Below are 24166 nucleotides of genomic sequence, written 5' to 3'. Positions count from 1 at the left end.
AGCAGACTGGATTTACTTCTGCACCTATGCTGGGAACTACCACTTTTAAATGGTGAAGCAACAGTTATTCCACAGACCACAAATGGCAGATGTTCCAGTGCAAAATAGTGGGTCTGGTCTATTTTAATATCTCTTTACCTAAATGTGTTTTTTGTTGTTATTATTCTAATTATTCTAATTATTATTATTATTTATTGTTATTTATTGTTATTTATTGGCTTGGTGTCAGGAACCAGAACAACAGCAGAATCTTGAATGAATGTATCTGAGCTACTGTGAAGCCCCTAGAGACATTTTAGAGAGCCATATTTCTCCTGGAAAAAGCATACTTTAAAATGTTTGAACACAGGTACAGTATTTTCTTTGTTACTCACAGACTCATTTAGAAAGCAGTAGTGCATACAAGGATTCTCACCAACACAGAAATTCACGTAAGACTACCCTACTGGAGGAACTAACGTTATAACAAGATAGAATGGCAGCTTATTTTTGCTCTGTTTTGTAAATACAATTTTGAAGTAATTCTCTGAAGTCCAATGTGAGCCAATTATTTGTACTTTAACAAGTCTGCTAACACAAATGATAAATTTTATTTGACAACTGGATATTCTTGTGGCACACTGTTGACTCGTGTCCTCTAATCTGAGTCACAGGCCAACATTTTGTCATTGCATTTAGACAGAAAAAAGAAATCAAAACTACTCCACTAGATGCACACATCAAATGTTCAGGTCAATCCAAATAATGTATAGTTTTATTATTCAGAGGTACTTAACTCGAATTAAGTTAAATCGGCTTCATATTTTCTAAATTTTTATTGGAATAAAGTATGTTTAGTGTGAAAAAGATTCATTTTTATGCAGTGCAGAAGAAGGAATCCTAGAAAGTACTTTCTCTTCCACAAGGCAGTAAAACTGAACATAGTTAAAACCCACTGGACAGTCAATGGTGTCTTTCAGTATGGCTCAGTAAGTTATATGGTTTGTGTTATGAATACTAAAATGTTTGCCCTAATAGGTCCCTAAGCAATAGAAAAGTGTCCCCACCCCCTACCCCCTTTTTTTTTTTTTTGGTTACAACTTCATAACTCTCCCTTGCACAATATGATGGCTCAGTGATGGCTATGGTTATCATACGTAAGCTATATAAACTATGGCTACAAAGAGCTGTGAAGTCTGCAATTAGTGCCAACAAGTGAAGACCTGTTTTTCCGTGTTCTGTCATGCAAAGTGAGATGTTTGGGCTTCAGGAGAATAAAGACCTGCATGTGCTGTGTGCTGACAGTTGTGTGTCCAGGTCAGAGAGCCTCATGCTAAGAGCAGAAAAGCCCTTGCAGTCCCACCAGTGCACACAGACGTGGGCATGCAGCATTCCCATGTGAGCAGCTTCAAGCTTCAAAACTCAACATTTGGCTCATCTGCTGAGAGCTACCTATGGGTCTGACTTAGCCCTTGGCTTTTGAACAGGACAATGCCAAAGATGCACTCTTGGGACAAAGCATAACAATCTCTAGACTGTGATTTAACAAGAATTAAAGCAGTTTATACATTCAGAAGTTATAGGACATCTACCACAGGCATCCAAATTAAGAAATACAAACATCTCTTCCACTTCTGCATCCATTGCTTTAGTTTATTGTTTAATGCACATAATTACAATGATTACTGATAAAAAGAGAAAACGAACATAATTACAAAAATGTCTAGATGGAATTTATTTTTTTATATAATTTTTATATAAGCTAGATAGAATCTAAATAGAAGCTCTACCAAGGCACTCTAAACAGCAATCTTCTTCATATAGTGTTTATACTACCGCAGCTTTTATTTAACAAAAAATAAAATAAAAATAAAGAATTCCTTTCAGAAATAATCAAATGGGGTTGTTCTTGGGGTCCATTTAGTCTGTTGAACACTTGGCTGTTGCTAATCTAGATGATCCAAAGAAAAGTGCAATAAAGACTAACTGACTTTGAGCATATCTGCCTAAATTGCACAGTTGCCTACCAAACACTGATTCCATACTTCACACTCTGAAGCATAATAAATTGAAATTACTTTTGAAAATAAATTAGATTACTAGTGTAATTCTGCATTTTTAACAACAACAACAAAAATCAACTTGTCAATAAAAATACAAATATATCTCTTTAAATTTGCATTTTCAGTTATGAATGAATCTGAAAGTTCTAGCTTCATCGTCAGTGCTACCTTTGATCCCACCTAGGTTCCCTTATTGTTGTTTGGTTTGTTCCACCCATGAATGAAAGGATCTACTTTAAGACCTGTGTGGCAATAGCATGAACATTTTTATTACAATAAAAAAATCCCATTAAAAATTCAGCAGTAGTGTCTCCTTATGAATACCCTCTCATTCATGTGGCATACTGGTTGTAGTTTAACTTGGCAGACAGCTCAGCACCACACAGCTGCTCGCTCGCTCCCCCCCACAGTAGGTTGGGGGAGAGAACTGAGAAGAAAAAAAAAAATAAAAAAATCGTGGGCTGGGATAAAGACAGTTTAATAAGAAAAAAAAAAAAAGGGGGAAAACAAAGAAAGAAACAAACAAAACAAAACAAAACAACAAAGAATACACAGGACAAGTGATGTACAGTGTAATTGCTCACCACCATCTGACCGATGCCTAGCCAGACCTCCAGCAGCAGCAGCCCTCCCTGGCCAGTTCCCTCATTTTTATTGTCCACCTTAACACCACATGGTGTGGAACCTCCCTTGGCCAGCCTGGGTCACCTGTCCTGGTTCTGTCCCCTCCCAGCTCCTTGTGTACCCCCAGCCTCCTCGCTGGCAGGGTAGCACACGAAACTGAAAAGTCCTTGGCTCTGTATGAGCACTGCTCTGCAACAACTAAAACATTGGTGTGTTCTCATCCTAAATCCAAAACATGGCAACACACCAGCTACTAGGAAGAAAAATAACTCTATTCCAGCCAAAACCGGGGCAATTGCTAAAGAAAAATAAATACATAAATAAATAGTGACGACATTTAAAGCTGATGTGCAACTTCATTAGTCCATTCATTCAGATTAACTAAAGGTCACAAACCAGCAAGACGTAATAAATAAGGAATTATTTCCAGTGTCTGGCCAAATTCTATTTTTGGTTAGGGATTCCTACTTATTCCCTGCTATATTGTGTAGCATTAATCACTGCTCATCAGCTGCTTGTTCTCAGGTGGCAAATGAACTCATCTTTTCCATACAGAACACATTTGTATTGTATGAAATGAGAAGTTTTATATTATTGTAAGGTCTTTCCACCAAGCATACTCAGCCCAACTACACCAACACAAGCCTGAAGGGTATTCTACAAGGAGCAGCATGTAACTTCCAATCCTTCCTATCTTCTATTTTGCATAAATATTTACTGGGTAGAAGACAGATTCAGTACAATATTTAGTTTTAGGGCATTTAGCTGTGATGGTAGTTCTGGCTTCCAGTCCTTGTTGTACCTTTTCTTCAGCATTTACTGACAAAAAAAAAAAAAAAATGCAACTCGTGTTCCTCAGCTGTACAGCTAATTAACTGCAACAGCCACATTCTTCTTCTTTTCGATGTTAACATTCATTAATGTACTTTCTTTTTAGCTAGTGGATCTTAATTGTTTAGGCCAAGTGGAGCAGCCCTTGCGAAAGGAATTTAGAATAAATCCCTCATCACAGAATTGCTGATGGCCTAATTATTCTCCCACATAGAAAATGGAGACATTTACTTATGAGGTAGTTATACAGACTTCTCTCACAGTAACTGGGGAGAAATGAACATTTTAAGACATGATTCATCTCATTCTAAAGCAGCTGTTTAGTGTATGTCACACGAACCACACTTTACAAATTCCTGTATATATCTAAAATTAGGTGAACTGAATCGCACCGTAATTATTGCAAACTGTCTCTACAGTCAACAGAAGCAAGAGGTAAGTTCAGCAGGCAAAACAGTAAGATCTGAGTTTCAACCTGGAATTACCCTTGGCTGTTTCCACTGACACAGAGGGGAGCTAAAACACTTTAGAAATGCTGTATGTACGTGGGATCATATGAGTCATAAGTGTTTAAGGGTAGGAAGCCTGAAAAGTCAATTTTCTGTCCAGTAGAAGCATAGAATCATTTAGGTTGGAAAAGACCTCTAAGATCCTCAAGTCCAACCATTAACCTAGCACTGCCAAGCCCACCACTAAAGCATGTCCCTAAGCACCACATCTACATGACTTTTGAATACTGCCAGGGATGGTGACTCAACCACTTCCCTGGGCAGCCTGTTCCAATACTTCATAACCCTTTCGGTGAATAATTTTTTTCCTAATATCCATCCTAAACCTCCCTTGGTGCAACTTGAGGTTATTTCCTCTTGTTCTATTGCTTGTTGCTTAGGAGAAGAGACTGATACCCAGCTCACTATAGCCTCCTTTAAGGTAGTTGTAGAGCGCAATAAGGTCTTCCCTGAGCCTTTTCTCCAGGCAAAACAACCCCAGGTCCCTCAGCCACTCCACAGTCATTTGTTCTCTAGACTCATCACGTGGTTTTTCATTGCCCTTCTCTGGTCATGCTCCAGCACCTCAATGTCCTTTTTGTAGAGAAGGGCTCCCTCCTAGTCCTGCTGGCCACACTACTGATATGAGCCAGGATACTGTTGGCCTTCTTGGCCAGCTAAGCACACTGCTGGCTCATGTTCAGCTGGTTATCAACAAATACCCCCAGGTCCCTTTACGCTGGGCAGCTTCCCAGCCACTCTTCCCCCAGCCTGTCACGCTGTGTGGGGTTGTGCCCCAAGTGCAGGACTTGGCCCTTGTCCTTGTTGAACCTCACACAGTTGCTCTCGGCCCATCAGTGTAGCCTATCTAGATCCCTCTGCAGAGCCCTCCTACCCTTGAGCAGATCAACACTCCTGCCCAACTTGGTGTCATCCGCAAACTTACTGAGAGTGCACTCAATCATCTCACCCAGATCTCAGCACTGGGGCTAGTTCTTTTTAAGATATCTTTATAAAAGATACTAAAGAGAAGTGGCACTGATACTGAGCCCTGGGGGGCACCACTTGTGACCAGCTGTCGACTGGATATAACTCCATTCACCACAACTTTTGGGGTCTGGTCACCACAACTTCTGGGGTGTTCTTTACCCAGAGAACAGTACACCCATCCAAGTCATGAACAGCCATTTTTTCCAGGAAAAGTCTGTAGGAAACAGCCCTTGCAGACTGGGCCTGATCACCTGGTTGTCCTCTGTGAGCTGCATGATGGCACTCGAGATGATCAGTTCCATGACCTTCCCTGGGATAGATGGACCTTAACTGTTCACCTGCTTTTGCCTATCTAGTCCCCAGCATGTGACCATGTCATGTAAAATGTCAACTTGAAAATGAGAAAACTTGAGTTTCTTTTCTTTTTTTTTTTTTTTTCTTGTTTAAAAGAACAACTGTATATCAATATAATTTCCTACAAAGCATGCGAGGTATTTTACAACAAAAGTTAAAATCAAAATACCCACTGATCTCACTGCTGAGGAATTTAAAATGAAGAGTAATAAAGTCTTCAAAACACTCATGACCACTGCTGTATTTCTAGTGGATGGTAGTAAGTTAATAAATAAATAAATATGCAGCTAGTTTCTAATGGGTTCCTTTGGAACTGTAAGGTTCCAAGACAGCAAGATGAATTCCTTAGAGATGAAACAGGAAGACTGAAACTAAAATTATCTATCTGAACAGATTTATTTTTATGAGCAGGGGATGCAAAAGTGTAGATGCTGAAAGCTGTTCACAGATTGATAGTTTTGGTTTGGACACAGCATTGAGCCAGTGATTTATCTGAGCTTATTAAAAACAGAAGGAAATTCAACACTGTGTCTACACAGATTTCTGGTTGGATCTGTTGTATTCCTAACAGTAGCAGATGCTTCAGAAAAAGGTGCAAGAATACCATATCATACATACACGGGGTAATCTACTCTCTACATTTGATCAATATCTACTTCTAAAAGTAGAGATGAATATAAGCCTTGAGGTGTACAACTTCACAGCCTTTGAAAAATGTTGAAATTAAATAAGATTAAATATTCTGAAGATCAATAAATATTTTTTTCACGTTATTCACATTATTCACATGTTCAGTCCCAACATACATTTATTACTAATTGCATTCTAAAAAGTTAAATCTCAGAATTTTTCATCTTTCATTCATATGACATTTTTTCCTGAAACTCCCTGATCATTTATATTGCTTTTCTGTGAACCCCCTCTTGATCAGTTACACTCTTATTGAGGTGGTGAACAGTACTGAGTTAATTTTCTTTGCAGTATTTACCATTCTCTCCCCTTTTTTTTTTTTTTGGTTTTGTTTTGCTATCATGTCATGCAAAGGTCTTCATTTGCCTATGAAAAATGTTATTTTGGGGTAGATGTAGCCAATTTACAGCTTAAGTATTTCAGAAGTGGACCTAGTTAAAGATCAGTTTCTAGAATATACCGTAACTCATTCTTTGCTTGAAAAAAAAAAAAAAAAAAAAGAGAGAGAGAAAGAGAGAGAGAGAAGAAATTGGTACTACTTTTAGCTTGAGTTTTTCTAATGCATTTTTAGATATGCATTTCTTATGAATATTTATTATTGACACCTTTTCTTTTCCCCCCCTTTAGAGAGGCACAATAAATGTTTTATTAGAAATGTACAAATACCAAAGATGTTTTTAATGTGATTTTGGAACCATAATTATAATTTTGTTTAACAATTTGGTTTTGTTTTAAAGAAACAGTTAGGTTTTTTTTTTATAAAAAAATATTTCTGAGATGTAAAAAAAGAGGATTGTATTGCTGACATTCCTAAAATGTATATTTTCTGATAAAAAAAAAAAGTTTTTATCATTACTACAGAAAAATAAATGAAATATTTTCTAGCCACATTTCTTAATTAGCAAGGACATGAATATTGTGTATCATAGTTTCAGTGTTCTGTCTTGCTCAATAAATCTTTTCATCAGTTAAGTTTTGTATAAATTGTCTAAGCATGGCCATAAAAAACTTTTAATAATTCAGTTTGGAGGATTTTAACTGCTTTATTAATGATGTGAACATAGAAATAAATTCACAATGTATAGGTTGTTTTGTTTGCTTGTTTGTTTGTTTGTTTTTTAACAGAGAAATTTGTCTGTTCTTGTAGTTCAGTTCAGTTCCATTATTTTGATAGTTTATCCTGTCCACATATATTTAAACTGGGGCTTGTGATGACTGTGTGTAGAAACACAGCTGTGCAAAAGCAAAGCTGACATACCCGATATTAAAGAATACCACAAAATCAATACAGAGGTCGCAGTACAACAGACTACCTGCATACCAGATGATGAAATATTTGTCCATAACAGAAACTGGCTTCCGCCTGAGGTGTTCTGAACTGAATCTGCTTTGTCAGGATAATTGTAAGTGTATTTCGTCCTTTCTCAGGGCTTTGACAATTTGGTCAGTAACAACCAGCACATCCTCTTCAGCAGCTGTTGATAACAAGGGTTATCAGATAACATCTGTAAACAAAGTGGATCTATAAGCCAGGTCCTTGCTGACCACTGTTAAAGCCTGCCACCCATTCAGGTTGACAAGCTTTCCAGTTGTGTAGCAATCTAACCAGCTCTTGCTGCTTTTGTCCAAAGGCTCCTGTTGCACTGGGCAAACAGCACTACAATGAAGACTGGCAGAATTATATATCCATTTCCAAATTCAAAGATGCTAGCATGCAAGCAGCAAACCTGTTGCATTTCTTGCTCAGGACTAACAATTTCCCATATACAATAACATATTCATACCTGAACAAGAGATTGCACAGCCTAACCTAGCCATCACACCAAACTGCGGGTGGGAGGCAGTCTTGATAAAGTATTATATTTTAAACTAGATACAACACTTATGCAATAGAAATAATATCAGTTATCTTGATTATATATATATATACAGCATATATTGTATATATATACACAATTAATAAGGTAGAGCAATACCTAAACAAGCAGTTTGTTTACAGCTCTACACTGGGATTAACACTTAAAGGAATTTCCTTAAAGGAATTAAAGGAAGGGAAAAAAAAACTATTCTTAAATTTTTTTTTTTGTTATCCTACATCACTTCTGGTTTAACTTCTGGATATATTTTTTGTATTCTCTCTCTCCTAGCCTTACTGTCTTAGTCATCTGTGCTGCACAGCTTCCCATGGGTGCCAACACAGGTCTTTGAAAGAGCTAAAGTTTTGTTCTGTTTGGTGTTTGCTTATGCTTTTCAGAACTGACTGCCTAATTTTGCTTTGAAACAAGAAACTGTCTTTTAGATAGAAGATGAAAAAGACACATAAAGGTTACAAGGACTGCAAGTGTCATAGCAAGTAATGTGACACATGAAAAAATTAAAATATCTGATTTTGAAAAAAAATAGGAGCTATGAATGGCAATATTCCACTCATTTCTTCATCATGAACACAAAATATGAAAAGGATATTTAATAATATAAAACAAATTAAAAGAGAAACTTCTTTATCTGTTTGAATGGGAGGTTCTTGTTTTTGTCCTTGTTGGCCTTTTAATAAATGCCTGGTAACTGACAACCAAGGTATAATAGAGTAAAATTTTTTGCTTTTTTTTTTTTTTTTTCCTTCTAATAAAATACAGTTGGATCTTCCAAATTTCACTGCGGCATCCTTCCTGCTCCTGGCATATCTCCTGTTTCAAAATACCAACCTACTTTCAAATATCTATCAGCTTTTACACCTGTGAAGCCCTCTGCACAGAAGAGCAACACGAGACTCAGAGAAGCACTAACATGCAGTAAGTATGTTTTGAAGGACAAACAATATTACACAGGGGAAAGACTTTGAAAGATCCATTATTTGTAGGGTTTTATTTCATAGTACTTGCTCAACATTTTACACAAAACACTAGCAGCATTTGTCTAGGTGTGAAGGCAGAAGGCACCACATCCTGAAAGCATGCTGCCAGTGCCTGTTAGCGGCACTCAAGGAATACTCGAAGTGACACCAGGCTAACCGCATCCTCAGATGACATTGCCAGAAAGGAAGTCTCAGTAAGGCTAATTGTGAAATCCTGGCACTCCAGACTCAACAAGGATTTTAACACCAGCTGAATAGACATGAGGTTTTTACATTAAGATTTTCTTTATTTATATTTGAAGGGAAAAAAATCATTTAAGATATATGATGAATATATATGAATGCATTACTTCAGTCTTAAATTAAATTGTCCTAAACATACCAGTGCTGCTTTATACATGTTGAAAAATTAAAAATCAAACTCAATATACCTAAGAAACTACTTTTACTTTTATCTATTTAAACACTATCTTAGTCATCTACAGCCTACCTAACAAAAATGATTGCACATTTGTAAAAACAGTATGTAGTTTCTAAAGAGGAAGCCATCTACTAATTACTGTGTTGTGTGATCATTTAGATAAAAGGGATTCCAAATACCAAAAGAAGTCTTGAAAGAATAGGAAGCCTGACACCTGCTTCTATGAAGCATTCCACGGAGTCAGGAAGGCAGTATTACTCTGGTCACAGAAATGATCAGAGAGCTGGAGCACCTCTCCTATGAAGAAAGGCTGAGAGAGCTGGGGATGTTCAGCCTGGAGAAGAGAAGGCTGAAAGGTTTCTGGGAAACCTTACTGCAACTTTCAAATATTTAAAGGGGGCTTATGATAAAGATGGAGAGAGATTTTTTACAAGGGTATGGAGTGCCCTTGTACAATGGGTAAGGACAAGGCGTAATGGTTTTTACTAGAGAGTAAATTTAGATTAGACATAAGGAAGAAATTCTTCACTATGAGGGTGGTGAGTCACTGGAACAAATTGCCTACAGAAGTTGTGGATGCCCCGCCCTGTGAAAGTGTTCAAGGTCAGGTAGTTTGATCTAGTGAGAGACATCTCTGCCCATGGCAAGGGGGCGGAACTAGAGGATCTTTAAGGTCCCTTCCAACACAAACCGTTCTATGACTCTATATATCTAGCTCCTGAGGTCTCTGAATATATTTACTACTGGATATCACCTCCTAAACTATTGAGAATTGGAGGACATGTCATGCAGCTTGATAGCAATTTCTTACAAATATATAATAAAGTCTTTAATTTGACCTAAAACATCTATGCAATGCTCTTTTAGTCATTCAAAGAGAACCTGCTCCCTGGACTGATGCCTTAGTTATTCTATCTAATAAAATAAACACAGTGAGAATTTAAAAATTCATTCTAGGTCATCTCCAAAAAAGCGCATTAAATTTAAATGATATAAAAATGCAGTTAACACATTATAGACAAATGCAGATAAACAACAAACAATATTTTATTCACACTTCTGTATTCTATTGAATAACGAAAAACACTCTGCTGTGGTTCAAAGGTGAAGCCAGGACTCAGCATGCTTTTACCTTCAGGACTGTTTTAGCAGTCTCTATATCTGGAAACCACAGTTTGGGTGCTTACCACGGATGAAGCATTGAACATGTTTATATGTAATGCACAGCAGCTACAACTGATCTATTCGAACAGTCTGCTCTCCAAAATATACTGATGGGTAAAAAATTATGAAACTTAAGAAGCACCCTGTCTCCCACACCGGACTAGGGCAATTTTGCAGTATTGCAGGAATGCTTATTCATTTTAGGAACCTTACAGTATTAGCTAAACATCAAGTGCACTTAATGGTCAGACTTTGTTGCTTTCTGAAATAATAATAATAATAATAATAATAATTCAGAGATGTTCAGGTTTTGCTTGTGACCACTGTCTTAGAAGAGCTCAAAGTTCACTTGTGTACAAACCAGCATCTCCTTGTCATTTTTTATAGATTTTACTGACAACAGGAAAGTTCAAATGGCTAAGAGCAAGGCAAGAAACAGATTCCATAAGACAGCTTTAAATGTTAGTCAAGTATAAGAGATTGCTTACGTATTTTAAGAACAGATTGCTGCCCCTTCCATGAAAACAGCTTTTATACTAAACTACAAAATAACCACAGAAATAAGAATTTTAGCCATACAGCTGAGGTGAATACAGCCTTACCTGTACAAATGTGAAGATTTTTAAATCATCTGTGCTGGCTGATCAAAAAGAAAACATAACTTGTTAGATTAGTTTCACATTTTATGCAGCTGCTTGACAAGTTGCAAAGAAATAGACTTTACTTCATTAGGCTGTACTCAATGTGTGTGTAGGCACATCTAATGCTGGAATATCACCCTGCTGCTTTGTACCACTGAGACGTGTTACAGTAACGACACACGGGGTCTTAATCACTTTTTTGGTTAGAATACTTACGCATTTCAGTAAATGAACTTTTACAGTTTCCCATTTGTTATCACTTCTACATAATTGCCACAGTATTTATCAGTGCCAAGCAATTTAATTTATTTTATAGGTGACTTCTCTCAAACTACTTTTCCTATAAAAGTGCTAGGTGGAGCTGGATAGCACTCCATCCCCCCTGCCATGCCAGACTATGGACTTGTCTGTGTTAGCTGGCTCTCTAATCTTCTTGACAATAATAAAAGTTATGCAACAGAGAATAATCAGACATTTTCATTACTGTGGCAACCAATACATCAGCACACTGAACACCAACCACAAGAATATGAATAAAATTGCTCCACAGAGAGTCTGGTCTATAACAGTTAATGGCAACAAATCCTACCCTGAGTTTTCTACACAGAAAACTCTAAGGATTCCTGCCCACAGTGCAGGATCTTTAGGGGAAAAAAAAAAAAAAAAAAAAAAAAAGATAAACTAAAATAGCTCCACTCTGAAACTATTTAAGGCTTCTTCACTGTTTTTAAAGAGAGAAAATATGCATCAATGGAGGAGGTAGTAGCTTTTTCAGCACTCTTGAGGCTGCAGCTGGAACGTGGGTGTACGCCCTGGCTGGGGCTCCACCGTATGCGACAGACATTCACATACTGGAGCAGGTCCAGTGAGGGACACCAAAACAGTCTGAGAGTTGGAGCACTGTCCGTATGTATTAAGAACTCAAAAGTTCACGACAAAGCATGATATATTTGACATTTTTCTTCTCCCCTCCTGACAGCATATAATGGATGTTATTTGTTCTTAGCTAATTGGAAGGTACATTTCCCTGAAACAGATGCAATTTTTATGCTACTTGTTATAACATTTGCTTTCAAAATATGACTAGTAATGTAATGTATCTTTGCTTTGCCCTACTGCCTTCTCATCGTGGAATATCCAACAGAAGTTTGGTTTTCCAGCACCCTGTGAGATACTGAAGTATTCAATTCATTATTATCCACAATTTTCAGAGAAGAAAGAGTTTAAGTGACTCGCTCAGGGGCAGTGAAGAAGCTGTTACTGAGCAAGAGGCAGAACACAGATCTTGTTATTTTAACTTATAGCCAATCTTCTCTTATAAAAAATAGTTCTCTTACACTGGAGCAAGACCTCATGTTAACAGGCCATTGATTTTTATTTTTGTTTTTAAACAATAATGCACCATTATGCTTGCAGCAAGAACAAACCAATCCACAACAAAGAACAGGGAGGCTACTAAACCCAGAAAGGAAAAGAAACAAAACCACAGGGAAAAAAAAATAAATGACTTTGCATGAAGATTACGTAGGGCATTGTAGTTGACTTCCCTTGGTGGCAGACAATAACACTGGAAAGATTTTGAAAGAAATATGTCTGGTCTGTTTCATCCATCGGAAGTATTTACTCCTGTGTTTCAAAGCACAACTGTTAGATTATCCACTTCTTAAAATACAAAAGCTAACTTAAAGAGTTTAATGTCTGTTTAAATGAGGCTTCATACTCAAGAGTTATGGGTAGTGAGATTGAACTACAGTCTAATAATGACAGAAAAATCTAATTTTACCCAGTGTGTGAAGGAGATGTATCCTTTGACCTTTATGCATAGATGTAAAAATTAGATGAAACAAAACAAGATCTGTCTTTAAACAATAAATCTGAGCATTGCAGTCCAAAAGACAAGGCACTGGACCATCCTGTAGTGGCACTTTAAAGACTAATACTTGGGAAGTAGGTGAACTAGGCCAAAATCCATCTCTTCGAAAAGGGAAAGACCTCATACTTTTCTGCTGTAGACATCATATCAAACTAACTATTATATTTATCAAATTGTACTTGTTTTACAATAGCATATACATCAGCATGAGATACAAAGAAAAATGTGGGTTCTGCTCTTCTACAATAAGAAAAATATTGGTGCTTGAAATTATTAAAACTTGATCTTGGTGATCAACTCAACTGAATAAAGATAACATGAAAAGAACAGAAAGACAGGAAAAAAAGCTAATAGATTCTTCAGTTCCTCTTATTTAAAACAATTTTCAGATTCATTTTCTTTCTGTGATAGCCAGTACAAGTAGCAAGTGGTGAAGATACTTTGTCCAAGGGATCTATTAACAAATGTTATAATACTATAACAAGTGATTGAAGGTATTCAGTGTATTGTCATCCTTCATTTTCAAGACACCTTTCTTTTTCATTCCCACAGTTATAGACCACTGCTTTCATACTGTTGTGCTACAGAAGGATGAGACCTAGAGCAAACACGCTTGAAAACCAGCACAGTAGATATAACATTCTCTGATCTTTTCAAATTGCACTCTGACTCTTCATCTTCTTATAAGCCTCATTAAATATAGTAATAGACAAGGGACTTGCATGAAAGGTAGGAGGGTTTAAGGCACTGCATAGGGAATGAGAAACTTCAAGATTCAAATATCAAAGAGCTTGTGCAAACTACTCCAATCTGTAAATGACTGAGGATGTGGGCAAATGATCAAACAAGGTCAAGTCACAGTGGTGAATAAAGTCACCTCAGAGCAGCCAAGAAAGTATCACTGGCTGCAAGGACTCTCCTGCCTTTCCAATGAAGGATGATGAAGCAAACTAATATAACCTCATCACTGAAAAGGCTAAAAATACATTCATCATTCAGCTGCTGACTGTTTATTTATTTTTTATACAACTGCAACTCATTGGCTTTCAAACATAAATCCTCATCTTTCAGTTACCACCACCAACTTTTTCCTGTCTTATCTATCCAGATTGCAAGCTCTTCTGGGAAGAATTGTCTTTGGTCACGGAGTTCTGCAATTCCTGAGAAAATGCAGTGTCTGATTACTTTTTGAGATTCCAGCTGCTGGTGAAATAAAAAATAAATAAACTAATAAACCAGTAGAATACTGCTTCATATTTACTAATATTTTTCCTGGTTGCAGTTTTCATACATATTCTGCTGTGTTTTTATGGGATGGCAAAAAGCCTTTATCTCTAAGACAGCTTTCCTGCTGGCAAATATTACTCTTGGATTCATATTTTCTGGTTAGTCTATAAAAGCAAACATCTATTTTGCAAAGGACTCATCCCTATCCATCACCTGTATAGGTGCAAGTGACAACATTCAAACTCAAAAAATAACTCTTTAATGCATTTGTAGCTGTAGCTCTGGTGAGTTCTGCATTCACAGCACATCTCTACTATAATTCATTGCTTAGTAAAACACTTTGAGCTATAGTACATGAAAAGCACTAAATAATCCGTAACGGGATACAAACTGAACAATCTTATACTTAAAGATTAATGTCTCTTCCAGCCGAACAACTGTTCTATGGAACTATCTGTGTTGCTATGCAGAGGCTGTGGTTAGATTGCAAGAATTGAAATTGGGAGAAAAGGTTAATCTGGTAACAACTTCCTTTATATATATATACCTGTACTCTATGCACATTCAATGGAGAATTAATGCATGATTCAGAAAGTCATTAATTTCACTGATCCTCTCCTAGAACTGGTTTTAATTTGGGTGCTTTTTTTTTTTCCAACTACTTAATATTTCTTTAGCTTGTTTTATACTTGTAATATTTATATATTTTTATACTAGATTTCTCACACTTTATTACGTCAAGAGAGGCCTTGTATGTTTGCCAACACAGAGAGAGAAACTGCAGGGTTAAAAGGAAGTCCAGAATAGGTTAGCCTCTGAAGGACAGTTGCAAGGAGTACATTCACTTGTCTCATCCCAACAAGAAGCAGAAGTTCAATTTTATGAAAATTTCTATCTACATGAATGCCATTTGCTGAAAGAAACACTAAGCCAAACCACCCATTGAAAATGCAAAAGATGTCAGCTATAGAAAGGAAATCATTCTACCACTTTTGTCAACAAAATGTCAAGAGAATTGTAGCCACTTCCTTTACTGTTTTACTTTTCAACCCTCAAAGAAACATTACATCCAAACTAATAATAACCTCTTAAACTGCTACTCCCACAGTCTGCTGCGCTTGTGCACTGACTGATATACTGGAAATGTTGGTAACAGGGAGGGTTCACACATTCTGAAATGGAGCAGTCCAAACTCAAGGCACCAAGCCTGCTGGAGTTCAAGGAGCATTTGGACAATGCTCTCAGACACATGGTCTGAGTTTTGGGTGGTCCTGAGTGGAGCCAGGAGCTGGGATCGATGATCCCTTCCAACTGTGGCACCCTTCCAGCTTGAGACATTCTATGATTCTCTGATAAATTGTTCACCATTTGGTACAAATTCAGAATAAGTGCAAACATCATCAACACTCTCAGGAAAACCCTAACTCATCTCAAGATTTTTGGCGCCAGCAGGAAGAACACATCCTGGAGCTAAAGCAAGGAGATGCACAATAAGAGGCATGCTACAAAACAGCTGTTCAAGGCCAGGTCTATTACCCTGAAGTATTTTATATTATATAAATGTCCACAAATATGCAAAGGATTGCAATTCTAATCACACACACACATTGTCAGCCAGGAATATTAAGAACAATTTAATAAATATTGCTCAGCAACCTAAAATCACCACTGCAATCACAGACACAAAGTGCACCCAACAGGTCTCAGACAGCTCCTAATATCAGCAGTGCTTTCAGGTTTTGCTGTTAAATTAAATTAAGGACAAGTATTGTCTTGCCAATTTCCAAATAACAAAATATTTGGACATTTCTATTAGGTTCCAATGCACTAAACAGGCAAGTGCAACCTGTATTATTCTCTACTACCGCAATACCAGCAACTGTGGCAAGTGAGATCAGCGTAGCATTATCCTATGTGGTGTAAGATGCCTGTATCAGAAAAAGACTCAGTTCTGAAAAGCTTACAACCTTCAGAAAACGGCAAGAAGGACAGCAAAGAAGGTTAAGTGAGCCACACAGAACCTTAGGATTAAAAGCAGCACCGGTCCAGAGATGTGACCAAAGGACAGTACTGCTTCTGACATTTGCAGGCAGCAGAATGACTTAATCAGCTGGGTCTTTTCTCACATTGTTCAATAACATAGGTCACTACTGAATGTCCAAGACCAATTGCTTTCCCTGCTAGTCATACGACATTTTCACTGACAATGACCTATAGAGATGCAGAGAATTAATTCCCATTCAGGCCCTTTTCTCAGATACTGCTTCTCTAAGTACCTATGAAAGATTTTAATGTAATTGTGCTACAGGGATTTAAGGCAAAGCATTTACCAAGATCTGCATTTGTCCTATACATATTGCACTACAAGTGGAAATGATCTATGGTGGTGTTCAGACTCAGAACCTAGTGGCTTAACAGTTTTATGTCACTGAGAACTTTGCCTTTGGCTGTTCAAGCTTAAAAATCAATTCACTACTTTAAACTTTATGCGGCTGATGTCAGTTTTTATTGTTGAGCTCAACAAACCAAAAACTTAAGAGAAAAAGATTGTGAAAAATTGCTTCCCGTTTACCACAATTTAAAGCAAAAGGTGACCAGAATTTTCCAGCCTTTGGATTATCTTTGGATTTAAACAGTTTCATTTCATAAGTCTATTGTTATTACAGGGACACAGCTTCACGACGAGCAGAGGCACATATGGATAAAGCACTTGCTTCTTGCATAATCTGTTTGTACCTTTTTCCTCTTTAACAAACTCCTAATACCTCCCTCTATTTTGAATTTTAAGATTGACTTTTATAGAACAATTTCTGCTCTCAGCTATGCTTACTAGTGAAGTTGGTGGCTATAGCGATATAATCAAGATCAGATTTTACTTCAGTGCCTATGAAGCAGTGTTGCCGATCGGTAGGACTGCCTTCCCTCCCTGCTAGCTCTGCCAGGCAATGAAAGGGCACATTATCACCATTTTGGTGTGAGAGGACAGAGAGTGATTTTTGCTAATTGACAGCATTTTCACCATTTGCTGACAATCAGCAGACTAGATCTGGCCTGAAGCCCTCAGTATGGAAAAGGCCCAGCTCCTGCAGTCTTCATGGTGCTAAACTGAAATGACTATGCATTACAAACAGATATTTGCTAAGATACTTATGTACTTATACTTATGTTACTGTCCTGGTTCCAGTTAGGACAGAGTTAAGTAGCTCATAGTAGCTGGTAGGGTGCTATGTTTTGGATTAGGATGAGAAGAGCGCTGATAACATGCTGATGTTTTAATTGTTGCAGAGCAGTGTTTACACCAGGCCAAGGACTTTTCGGCTTCTTGCTCTGTCCTGCCAGCGAGCAGGCTGGGGGTGCAGCAGGAGCTGGGAGGGGACAGACCCAGGACAGCTGACCCAAACTGGCCAAAGGGGTATTCCATACCATCTGACGTCATGCTAAACAATATATAGGGGTGGCTGGCCGGGGTGGGGGGGCCGGCTGCTCGGGAATAGGCTGGGCATCGGTCAGCGGGTGGTGAGCAATTGCATTGTGCATCACTTGTTTTCTTACACATTATTATTGTTAATACTATTACCATTATCACTATTATTATTATTATTGTTATTATTATTTTCCTGTCTTAATAAACTGTCTTTATCTCAACTCACAGGCTTCACTTTCCCGTTTCTCTCCCCCCATCCCAGAGAGGGAGGGGGGAGGGTGAGCGAACGGCTGTGTGGTGTTTAGCTGCCAGCCGGGTTAAACCACAACAGTCTTTTTGGCGCCCAACGTGGGGCCCGAAGGGTTGAGATATCGACAAATCTGACCAGAGTGTGTTAAACTAAAATTGGTATAAGTATTGGACCTGCTTAATAGTTGCTAGTCACGATGTTGATTGCCTTAATCTCCAGTCTGCTGTACCTGTATTCCAAATTGAGTTTTATGGTGCGTTACTTTCTGTATGTGCTCCCTGTTGCACTGTTTATCCTTTCCGGGCCCTGGTTTAAGATTGTTATGGTACTGTGCGGTGTAACAATGGCTTATGAAATGATGAGATATCTGGTCACGACTTTAACCTGGTATTTGTACTCAGCACTGACGTCGACTCTATACTTTGGAACCCATATCTCGGAAACTATTAGCAATTACACCTATTGCCTGTTTTCGTTAGGGAGCCAATCTGTGAAGGGGACAGGGGAAGACATGTTTCCCTACCTGTTCACTCTCCCTTTCTCCTTCACCACCACCCTCTTATCCCCCGAGTTAGTTACGGTGGTTCTCCGAGATGTTGAATATCCTTGGGATACTCAGACCAGCCTGCTCTTGTTGTTATGTCTCCTGAATGCGCTTCAGATTTTGTGGAGGGTTAAACAACTACTTAGGAATCTCATCCGGAGATCTGTCTTGAGGCGGGATAGTTGCGAGTGGCAGGGAGTGTGGGAGGATATGGGCAGGTTTCTAGAGCAGTGGTCACCTCCAGTGTTTTGGACATTCACCCCTGAACAACTGCAAAATCCTAAAAAGCTGGCAGAATGCTTGAAAAAAAGGTGTCATGACTCTGGCAGTTCCAAAGTGACACAAATCACTGTAGCGTGCTGGGGTCTGGCTTGTGCCTATCGAGCTGCAATTGATGTTATTAGCAACCTAGCTCCAGCTCCTGCAGCCGCTCCAGTTCCAGCTCCTGCAGCCGCTCCAGTTCCAGCTCCTGCAGCTACTCCAGCTCCAGCTCCTGCAGCCGCTCCAGTTCCAGCTCCTGCAGCTACTCCAGCTGCAGCTCCTGCAGCCGCTCCAGCTCCAGCTCCAGCTCCTGCAGCCGCTCCAGTTCCAGCTCCTGCAGCTACTCCAGCTCCAGCTCCTGCAGCCGCTCCAGCTCCTGCAGCCGCTCCAGTTCCAGCTCCTGCAGCTACTCCAGCTCCAGCTCCTGCAGCCGTTCCAGTTCCAGCTCCTGCAGCCGCTCCAGCTCCTGCAGCCGCTCCAGCTCCAGCTCCTGCAGCTACTCCAGCTCCAGCTCCTGCAGCCGCTCCAGCTCCTGCAGCTGCTCCAGCTCCAGCTCCTGCAGCCGTTCCGGCTCCTGCAGCCGCTCCAGCTCCAGCCCCTGCAGCCACTCCAGCTCCAGCCCCTGCAGCCGCTCCAGCTCCTGCAGCTGCCCCAGCTCCTGCAGCTGCCCCAGCTCGTGCAGCTGCTCCCACTCCTGTGGCTGGGTCAGAGAAACGAGCTGTAGCAGTGCAAGTTGACCCCGCAGAGGGTATCCCAACCCCTGTGGCAGACCCTGTGTCTGGGTCAGAGAAACGAGCTGTAGCAGTGCAAGTTGACCCCGCAGAGTGTATTCCAAGCCCTGTGGCAGACCCTGTGTCTGGGTCAGAGAAACGAGCTGTAGCAGTGCAAGTTGACCCCGCAGAGGGTATTCCAACCCCTGTGGCAGACCCTGTGGCTGGGTCAGAGAAACGAGCTGTAGCAGTGCAAGTTGCCCCTGTAGACAAGGTGAAAAAATGGTATAGAGGCTCAGGTCGTTTAAAACGCAGACAGTCTTCTGCTAAGTCTGGGCGAAGTGAAGACGAGGCTGGGCCATCAAAGGTGCAGGAGACTGAAGATGAGGATGAGGATGGCGAAAAATCAACAGTAACTACCCGGACTCCATACCAGCCATCAAAGGTGCAGGAGACTGAAGATGAGGATGAGGATGTCGAAAAATCAACAGTAATTACCCGGACTCTATACCAGCGTGAGCTACGAGATGTGCGAAAAGATTTTGGTCGCTGTATAGGCGAGCAGCTTGTCACCTGGCTGCTCCGGTGCTGGGACACGGGAGCCAATTATGTGGAATTGGAGGGCAAGGAAGCCAGGCGGCTGGGATCCCTTGCTAGGGACGCATGCATTGACAAAGCAATTGGAGATGGAGCACAATCTCGCAGCCTCTGGAGGCGTCTCCTGTCAGCTGTGAAGGAAAGGTATCTCTTCAAGGAAGAACTTGTATGTTTACCAAGCAAATGGACCACCATGGAGAAGGGAATTCAGTACCTGAGGGAATTGGCCGTACGGGAAGTAATTTATAAGGACCTAGATGACGCACAAACATCCACAGATCCAGATGCAGTCCAGTGTACACCACCCATGTGGCGGAAGTTTGTACGGAGTGCCCCATCATCATATGCCAACTCATTGGCAATACTAGCCTGGAAAACGGAGGAGAATCCCACAGTGAATGAAGTGACTAAAATACTCCGGCAGTACGAAGGAAATCTCTCATCTTCCCTAAAGGCCTGTGTCTCAGCTGTGGAGAAACTCTCTGAAGAGGTCCACCAACTTAAAGAGAATTTATCTTCCCCTCCACCTGAACGAACCAGTGTCCACCAGCTAAAAGAGAATGCTTTAGAGAAACTTTCTGAAAAGATCCACCAACTTGAAGAAAGATTATCTTCCCCTTCACCTGAACGAACCAGTGTCCACCAGCTAAAAGAGAATGCTTTGGAGAAACTTTCTGAAAAGATCCACCAACTTGAAGAAAGATTATCTTCCCCTTCACCTGAACGAACCAGTGTCCACCAGCTAAAAGAGAATGCTTTGGAGAAACTTTCTGAAAAGATCCACCAACTTGAAGAAAGATTATCTTCCCCTTCACCTGAACGAACCAGTGTCCACCAGCTAAAAGAGAATGCTTTGGAGAAACTTTCTGAAAAGATCCACCAACTTGAAGAAAGATTATCTTCCCCTTCACCTGAACGAACTAGTGTCCACCAGCTAAAAGAGAATACCTTGGAGAAACTTTCTGAAGAGATCCACCAACTTAAAGAGAGTTTATTTTCCTCCCCACCTGTACAAACCAGTGTCTCAGCTATTAGGGGTAAACGTTCATCTATGCAAGGAAGACAATATGGTGGGCACACACACCGCGCCACCCTGTGGTTTTACCTACGTGACCATGGAGAGGACATGAGAAAATGGGATGGAAAATCTACTGCGACCCTAGAGGCACGGGTACGTGAATTGCAAAGGAAAACAATTGGGAAAAAGGAGTTCTCTGAAAGGTTTGCTGCTCCAACTTCCAGCAGGCAGTCCTTTAAACACAGAAATGAAGATTCTGACCAGGACTAGAGGGGCCCTGCCTCCAGCCAGGGGGAGGAAAGGGACAATCGAGTTTATTGGACTGTGTGGATTCGATGGCCTGGCACGTCAGACGCACAGAAGTATAAGGCTTTGGTAGACACCGGTGCACAATGTACTCTAATGCCATCAAGCTATAAAGGGCCAGAGCCCATCTGTATTTATGGTGTGACGGGGGGATCCCAGCAGTTAACTGTATTGGAGGCTGAAGTGAGTCTAACCGGTAATGAGTGGCAAAAGCACCGTATTGTGACTGGCCCAGATGCTCCGTGCATCCTTGGCATAGACTATCTTAGAAGAGGATATTTCAAGGACCCAAAAGGGTTCCGCTGGGCTTTTGGCATAGCTGCTTTGGAGACAGAGGACATTAAACAGTTGTCTACCTTGCCTGGTCTCTCAGAGGACCCTTCTGTTGTGGGGTTGCTGAGGGTTGAAGAACAGCAAGTGCCGATCGCTACCACAACTGTGCACCGGCGGCAATATCGCACCAACCGAGACTCCCTGAGTCCCATCCATAAGCTAATTCGTCAACTGGAGAGCCAAGGAGTGATCAGCAAGACTCATTCACCTTTTAATAGTCCCATATGGCCAGTGCGAAAGTCTAATGGTGAGTGGAGACTAACAGTGGACTATCGTGGCCTGAACGAAGTCACGCCACCACTGAGTGCTGCAGTGCCGGACATGCTAGAACTCCAGTATGAACTGGAATCAAAGGCAGCCAAGTGGTATGCCACAATTGATATCGCTAATGCATTTTTCTCCATCCCTCTAGCAGCACAGTGCAGGCCACAGTTTGCTTTCACTTGGAGGGGAGTCCAATATACTTGGAATCGGCTGCCCCAGGGGTGGAAACACAGCCCTACCATTTGCCATGGACTGATCCAGTCTGCGCTGGAGCAGGGGGAAGCTCCTGAACACCTGCAGTACATCGATGACATCATTGTGTGGGGTGACACTGCAGAAGAAGTTTTCGAGAAAGGGAAGAAAATAGTCCAAATCCTTCTGAAGGCCGGTTTTGCCATAAAACAGAATAAAGTTAAAGGACCTGCACGAGAGATCCAGTTTTTAGGAATAAAATGGCAAGATGGACGCCGTCAAATCCCAATGGATGTGATCAACAAAATAACAGCTATGTCTCCACCAACTAGCAAAAAAGAAACACAAACTTTCCTAGGTGTCGTGGGGTTTTGGAGAATGCATATTCCAAATTACAGTCTGATTGTAAACCCGCTCTACCAAGTAACCCGTAAGAAGAATGCTTTTGAATGGGGCCCTGAGCAACGACAAGCCTTTGAACAAATTAAGCAGGAAATAGTTCATGCAGTAGCCCTCGGGCCAGTCCGAACAGGACCAGATGTAAAGAATGTGCTCTACACCGCAGCCGGAGAGAATGGTCCCACCTGGAGCCTCTGGCAGAAAGAACCTGGGGAAACTCGAGGTCGACCCCTGGGGTTTTGGAGTCGGGGATACAGAGGATCTGAAGCCCGCTATACTCCAACTGAAAAGGAGATATTGGCAGCATATGAAGGAGTTCGATCTGCTTCGGAAGTGGTCGGTACTGAAGCGCAGCTCCTCCTGGCACCCCGACTGCCGGTACTAGGCTGGATGTTCAAAGGAAGGGTCCCCTCTACGCATCATGCAACTGATGCTACATGGAGCAAGTGGGTTGCACTGATTACTCAGCGGGCTCGAATAGGAAACCCCAGTCGCCCAGGAATCTTGGAGGTGATTATGGACTGGCCAGAAGGCAAATACTTTGGGATATCACCAGAGGAGGAGGTGGTTCGTGCTGAAGAAGCCCCCCTGTACAACAAGCTACCGGAAAATGAGAAGAAATATGCCTTGTTCACTGACGGGTCCTGTCGTATTGTGGGAAAGCATCGGAGATGGAAAGCTGCTGTATGGAGTCCTACACGACGAGTTGCAGAAGCTGCTGAGGGAGAAGGTGAATCGAGTCAGTTTGCAGAAGTAAAAGCCATTCAGCTGGCTTTAGATATTGCTGAACGAGAAAAGTGGCCAGTTCTCTATCTCTATACTGATTCATGGATGGTAGCAAATGCCCTGTGGGGGTGGTTACAGCAATGGAAGCAGAACAACTGGCAGCGCAGGGGCAAGCCCATCTGGGCTGAGGCATTGTGGCAAGATATTGCTGCCCGGGTAGAGAACCTGGTTGTAAAGGTACGCCATGTAGATGCTCATGTGCCCAAGAATCGGGCTACTGAAGAACACCAAAACAACCAGCAGGTGGATCAGGCTGCTAAGATTGAAGTGGCTCAGGTGGACCTGGACTGGCAACATAAAGGTGAATTATTTATAGCCCGATGGGCCCATGACACCTCAGGCCATCAAGGTAGAGATGCAACCTACAGATGGGCTCGTGATCGAGGGGTGGACCTGACCATGGACACTATAGCACAGGTTATTCATGACTGTGAAACATGTGCTGCAATCAAGCAAGCCAAACGGTCAAAACCTCTTTGGTATGGAGGACGATGGCTGAAATATAAATATGGAGAGGCCTGGCAGATTGATTACATCACACTCCCTCAAACCCGCAACGGCAAGCGCCACGTACTTACAATGGTGGAAGCAACCACCGGATGGCTGGAAACATATCCTGTGCCCCATGCCACCGCCCGGAACACTATCCTGGGCCTTGAAAAGCAAGTCTTATGGCGACATGGCACCCCAGAGAGAATTGAGTCAGACAACGGGACTCATTTCCGAAACAACCTTATAGACACTTGGGCCAAAGAACATGGTATTGAGTGGGTGTATCACATCCCCTATCATGCACCAGCCTCTGGAAAAGTTGAACGATACAATGGACTGTTGAAGACTACACTGAAAGCAATGGGTGCTGGGACATTCAAAAATTGGGATA

General features: G+C 40.9%; 1 protein-coding gene and 1 long non-coding RNA gene across 13 annotated transcripts in view; both read right to left on the bottom strand.

The window, feature by feature from the left end:
• Window positions 1–24166, bottom strand: part of MAGI2 (membrane associated guanylate kinase, WW and PDZ domain containing 2) — an 817299-nt gene that overhangs the window by 570474 nt on the left and 222659 nt on the right. The gene's annotated exons all lie outside the window — the stretch shown is intronic.
• Window positions 6506–24166, bottom strand: part of LOC308190265 — a 29631-nt gene continuing 11970 nt past the window's right edge. The window contains exon 2 of the long non-coding RNA XR_013947039.1: window positions 6506–17353. This is a non-coding gene — a long non-coding RNA (uncharacterized lncRNA). The remainder of the gene's footprint in view (window positions 17354–24166) is intronic.

This window comes from Anser brachyrhynchus (genome assembly GCF_964034855.1).
Source record: "Anser brachyrhynchus genome assembly, chromosome: 1".
NCBI classification, from domain to species: domain Eukaryota; kingdom Metazoa; phylum Chordata; class Aves; order Anseriformes; family Anatidae; genus Anser; species Anser brachyrhynchus.
Note: the sequence above shows the minus strand (reverse complement) of the source record. Positions and strands in the feature narration are given on the sequence as shown.